Genomic DNA, 6898 nt, shown 5'->3' with positions numbered 1-6898 from the left:
GGATTAATGGGGAGATAGAGAGATGGACGGATAAACACAGACTGGTGGAATGATGAACACAGCATGGAGGACAGATGAGACTAGAGGGTAGGAGACGAGGCATAGGAAGTTAGCAGGGAAGCTTAGCTCATGGAGTCTTTATCCATAGACTTGGAGATTGGAGACCAGACGCTGAGTGAAGGGAAATGAGGTGCTTTTGTGTTGTGTTGGTAATGAGGTTCAGGTGTGTGTGATTAGAAGTCAGGTGATTGGGGACGTTGACTGAGTGGAGCCTGACAAAAGAAGTGTCAGAAAACCTACTAATTTTTACTATAAGTGCAGATGTGTTTATGGTTTTACGGATGTTCTCTGTCCATTATTTGTTTGTTTGTTTCCATTTTAATGTGTTGGTATGCTTCATAAAAATATATTATAAAATAAATTATTATGGGATGCTCTGAGCAATTGTGCAAATCCATATTTGACATAATTTGAAAGTATTTTGCATTACTGATCAACACTGTCATGTTGTCATGTCATCCATCACTTTTTTTATTCATTATTTTTTGATAATTGTTTTCAAAACTTCTATATCTTATAATTAAGTGGTGCTTTTATTGTTCAAATGTATCTTCTGTTCATTTAAGATTCTTAATTCATTTGTTTGGATTTATCCTGTAACAATCAATCACAATAAATTATCTGATAAGGGAACTCACAGGTCACATGGCAAGAATGAGCCTGAAACCAGAGACAAAGCTTAAAAGACACATTACAAGGTGCTGAGTTCATCTTGATGGTGTCAGAAATAGAGAGGGGAAAAACAACAAAACCTTAACCTACTGATTTCTGTTTTCTTTTTATAAATAAAAATTATTGTGAGCTGGATTTTTAAAATCACATAAAGATCACAAAAAGAAAGGCATATGAAATATATGCACATTTTCTTAAGCATTTAAAAATTAAAAGAAAATATACATTTATATTGCTCTTAGACTACAATATACACTCAACAAAAATATAAACGTAACACCTTTGTTTCTGCTCCGATTTTTCATGAGATGGACTTAAAGATCTAAAATTCATTCCAGATACACAATATTACAATTTCTCTCAAACATTGTTCACAAATCAGTCTAAATGTGTGATAGTGAGCAGTTCTGCTTTGCTGAGATAATCCATCCCACCTCAAGATGCTGATCTGACATCATGAGTAGTGCACAGGTGTACCTTATACTGCCCACAATAAAAGGCCACCCAGCTCCCTTATATTTTTGTTGAGTATATATACTGTATATATATATATATTTTTTTTTTTTACAGTTCATGTTGTGGTACATCCTCAAAACCCTAGTTGCTGCTATAATTTTTATTATAACATCTAGAAGCACAATCACCAAACTTAAACAATTTTCTTTTTTTTTTATTTTAGGTTATGGCCGGTCATATAACCATTTCACTGCATATCATACTGTATATGAATGTACGTGACAAAAAAAAATTAATTTAAAGGAGAGATCCTACTGATTTTTACCGCAAGTGCGGATGGGTTGATTGTTTTACAGATGTTTTCTGTCCATTATTTGTATGTTTGTTACTTTAATGAAAAAATCGATAGCATCAGGAAGAAAATAACGGAAGTTCAACCTCTAATAGCATCTCATGATCTAGTTCAGCCTAAAGTTTTACATTTAGTTTTTCAGTGCTTTACAGGTGTAGGACAGGAAGAGCTTCATAAACACCTCAGCTAATCACCTCAGCTAATTCAACAACGTGCCTGTTAGACACAATCCCAACCAGATTTTTGAAAGAGGTGATGCATACGGTTGGAGAGCCACTTTTAAACATTATTAATTCTTCATTATATCTAGGTCACGTCCCTAAACCTTTCAAGTTGGCAGTTATTAAGCCGCTTCTTAAAAAATCTAATTTGGACGCAAATGAAATAACAAATTATAGACCGATTTCAAACCTCCCCTTTATATACAAAATATTAGAAAAAGTAGTATCAGCTCGAATATGCACATTTTTTGCAGGAAAACAACATCCTTGAAGAATTTCAGTCAGGTTTCAGGCCCCATCATAGTACAGAAACCGCACTAGTTAAGATTGCAAACAACTTGTTTTTAGCTTCGGAACAAGGCTGCATCTCAATACTAGTCTTGTTTGATCTTAGTGTTGCATTTGACACTATAGATCATAATATTCTGATAGATCGCTTACAAAATCACATAGGTATTCAGGGACAGGCATTAAAATGGTTTAGATCATACCTGACTGATCGATACCATTTTGTAGATCTAAATGGAGAACTGTCTGGTGTAACGCCAGTGAAATATGGGGTTCCACAAGGGTCAGTTTTAGGACCTCTGCTGTTCTCAATATACATGCTTCCCTTGGGTAACATCATTAGAAGACATGGGATTAGTTTCCATTGTTATGCTGATGATACCCAATTATATATCTCAACAAAACCAGACGAAATACCCTAGTTGTCTAGATTAACCGAGTGTGTCCAGGACATAAAAGATTGGATGACCAATAACTTTCTTTTACTAAACTCAGACAAGACAGAGATATTACTCATCGGCCCAAAAAACAGCACACAACAGCTTTCACAATTCAGCCTGCGTTTAGAAGGATGTACTGTTACTACCAGCTCGACAGTAAAAGACCTGGGCGTAATATTAGACAGTAACTTATCCTTTGAAAATCATATTTCCAATATCACAAAAACAGCCTTTTTCCATCTTAGAAATATGGCCAAACTTAGGAGCATCTTATCTGTATCTGATGCAGAAAAGATAGTTCATGCATTCATGACCTCCAGACTGGATTATTGTAATGCATTACTAGGTGGTTGTCCTGCATCCTCAATAAACAAGCTTCAGTTAGTCCAAAATGCAGCCGTCAGGGTTCTCACTAGATCCAGAAAATATGATCATATAACCCCAATATTATCATCCCTGCACTGGCTACCTGTTCAGTTTAGAATTAATTACAAAATAGTATTACTTAAATAAAAGGCTTTAAATGGTTTAGCTCCCACATACCTAACCAGTCCTCTGATACGCTATAATCCACCACGCTCCTTAAGATCACAAAACTCTGGACATCTTGTAATTCCCAGAATTTCAAAATTTTACAAAAGGGGGTAGGGCTTTTTCATATTTAGCTCCAAAACTTTGGAATTGCCTTCCAGACAGTGTTTGGGGCTCAGACACAGTTTCCCAGTTTAAAAGTAGACTCAAGACGCATCTCTTTAATCTGGCATACGCATAACTCATCCCATACCTTCTTACTTCAGTACACCTTTAGTGCAACTACGCTAATTCTCTCCATCTGTTCTGTACTTTTTTACCCATCCCGAGGCATTTGGAGATTGTACCAGCTTCAGTAGATAAAGGCCAACCCTGGGAGGATCCTGAGGCATCCAGAGAAGGACCAGCTCCAGCTGGATTCTGCCTTATTATGGTTGGAGCTACACATCCTGCTCCTGTGCTCCCAGTGACCCAGATTCCATCTGCCCTCTGCACCTACTGACTCATCCCTATGTTGAACTGGACTTCATGTTAATTTAAAGAATTTCTGTTATATTGTACTGTACTTTCAGCTGCATAACACACATGGTGTTATATCATCTCTATCTGTTATCACCCAAATGAGGATGGGTTCTCTGTTGAGTCTGGTTCCTCTCAAGGTTTCTTCCTATTGCCATCTCAGGGAGTTTTTCCTTGCCACTGTCACCATCACCCTTGGCTTGCTCATCAGAGACATTCCATTCATTTATCTCATTATTATCTAGACACATTTTTCTCACACATACACAATTTATTATTATTTTATTATTGTTATTTTAATATATATATATGTATTTTTTTCATTATTATTTTTTAATGAATTTCTTTCATTTTTGTGAAGCTGCTTTGAGACAATGACCATTGTTAAAAGCGCTATATAAATAAAATTGAATATATATATATATATATATATATATATATATATATATATATATATATATATATATACACTGTATATATATTGGTGGGACGGTCTAAGCAATTCTGCAAATCCATATTCAACATAATTTGAATGTATTTCGCATTACTGATCAACACTGCCATGTTGTAGCCATATATGACTTTCATGTGCTATGATCTCAATACAATTATACATTTTGTTCATATTTTGTACCATTTCTTTATGAAATCATCCTTCATTTTTACATGATCATTGTTTTTTAAAACTGTTTTTTATTTCTTATAACTAAATGGTGCTTTTATTGTCCAAATATAGTTTAATTCTTAGATTTTTAATTTACAAATTTGTTTTAGCCATTATAAAAGAAAACTTAGGAAGATTAAATATATAAATTTAAAGTGATCTGCTAAAGAAGAAAGAGGAATTGGGCACCAAGTTATCCATTACAGTACATTACGGCTGGGTTTGTAAATCTCGTTTCCTTTGGCTATTAGATTTTGAGGCCCTTACTGTGACTGTACTGTTACTGATTGTGGCAGAGGGCACACGGGGGTCCAAGTTCACTATGAACACCCAGAGCGTATGTTACTGCTGATTACACCACCCCTTTACAGTAAGGGGAACTAAATACTAAATCGACTCAGGCACACAAGTTCTTTACCATAGAGGGCAGAGACAAATCAGTATCCAAAATGTTTATTAAAATTACATTGACCAGATACACAATTAAAAGACCAAATAAAATATAGCTTGGATAAACTAAACAGTGTAATACCTTACTAATTATGAGGCCACCAAGGCTTACCCGGAGCTGGGTAGGCTAGCTGTAAACTAATTCTTTCTACACCACAAACACACACACACATTGAGGTAAGTGATCACAACACCACGGTACTAGAACAGCTAGCCTTCCCGCTCAGGGGCCTAAACAAGCAAACAAACACAAAAAATTACAATAAGTATAATAAGAAAGGCAATATACCATAATCATTAACAAGAAACAATTGACACTATACATAAAGAAAAATAAAAGTAAAAAAAAAAAGAGATTATAAACAAAACTCGATCAAGCTAAACAACCAAAACCCAAATACAGAGTAGCAACAAAGTAGCGAGACAGAGTAGCACCACTGTTATCCCATTTTGTATGAAAAAAAGGCGCTCCCAATGAACCAATCTGTCCTGCAAGTGTTGGTCACCGGGCCACACAAGTCAAACAGTTGCTCACAGTCAAAATCTCTGCAGTGTAGTCAAAAGGTGACCGACTCAAATCACCAGGAAATAATCAGCCTGCACACCACCGCGAAGCCAGGAAAGGTGCTGCTGCTGCTAGACAATAAGTAAATATGGTTAGCCAAAATGCATGAGCTCACTGCAGCATTAGGCAAACAGCTAGAACCTACCTGCTAGACAAGGACCCACACACCCCAATGGTGGAGCTGGCAATCACACATCCCAGGTAGCATGCACACCACCCTGAAACTGTAAACAAAATTCTATTCCAGCTACAATAAACAACATGGTTAGCTAAAATGCACAAGCTCACTACAACATTTGTCCAACAGCTACAGAAACCTGCTAATTAGAGACCCACACACCTCAAAAGCGAAGCTGGCAATGACAATCTATTATTATTATTATTATTATTTTTATTTTTTTTTGTAGGCCTGAAATGTTGCAACAGTTGCCTAATATACAGTTTGCCTCACTGGTGGAACCCTTTAAAATATCAGTTCATCTGAGGTTCCTCAAGGAACCCATTATTGCTCCTCCTCCTCCTACTACTATTTCAAAAAGGTAACACCGAAACAAATAGTTCACAGTGAATAAATGAATAAATTATTATTTTTTAAATTGCTCTTATTACTTTTAGAATTAAAAATATGACTTTCCGGTATGGCGTTGGAATGACTATGAGAAGATGGAATTTAACAACTTTTACGAGACGCTTCTTACAGAAATGAATACTGACTTAAACTTCAGAGTGGATATCAACCTTAAATTGGATGAAATCGCCACAGATCTGAAAGACGCGATGGGTAGATTGGAGGCCGGACAGAGAGTGATGGATTTAGAGGACTGGAGCTAAAGAAGTGCTAAGTCAAACCCTTAAAATCCAGCAAAAAATGCATACAAAACTGACGAATATCGAAGCAAGATCTTGGCGAAACAACATACGTTTACACGGAATCCCAGAGGAGGCTAAAGGGAACAACATACAGGAGTTTATTGAAAGTTTCATCAAGACGGAATTATCCCTTTCCGATACCGAATTTGGGATACAGCGCTGTCACAGAACGCTCGGCCCCAAGCCGCCACCGAATGCTAACCCCCGATCTGTTGTGATTTACTTTCTGGAATATAAAACCAAGGAACTGGTGCCTCGTTTGGCTTGGAGAAAAAAGGAAGTTCACCTGAATGGTAAACGAGTGTACTTTGACCAAGATTACCCCGCGGAAACCCAGAGGATGAGGAGGGCATTCGCCCCAATAAGGAAACTTCTCAAAGAAAAGGGTCTCAATTTTCAGACACCACCTCCGGCTAAACTTTGCGTATTTTTTGAAGATGGTCCAGTTGTTTAAAACAGCGTAATGGAAGCAATGGAGGATCTGCAAAAGAAAGGAGTAATTACGGCCAACATCAGAGAGGATTGCACCACCGCATCGGCATTCATGGAGAAGCTGAGTAAAATCTCCTGGGATACATCTGGAGAACACACAGAAAAGACTCCAGGATTTCCGCCGGGACATTGGAGATACTAAATTACTTTCTCTCAGGGTAAAATCAGTTAATAATAACTGTTACACCTACTATTAAAACTACCAAAATGATATAATAAGGATACCATTCATTTAAAAGCTCTAAACATTTATACGATTTGAGTTATGGAAAAAAAAAAATTTTGCTTTAAGGGTTGATTTAAGTTCTAGCCTAATAG

This window comes from Clarias gariepinus, chromosome 24, assembly GCF_024256425.1.
Source record: "Clarias gariepinus isolate MV-2021 ecotype Netherlands chromosome 24, CGAR_prim_01v2, whole genome shotgun sequence".
Classification (NCBI taxonomy): domain Eukaryota; kingdom Metazoa; phylum Chordata; class Actinopteri; order Siluriformes; family Clariidae; genus Clarias; species Clarias gariepinus.
Note: the sequence above shows the minus strand (reverse complement) of the source record.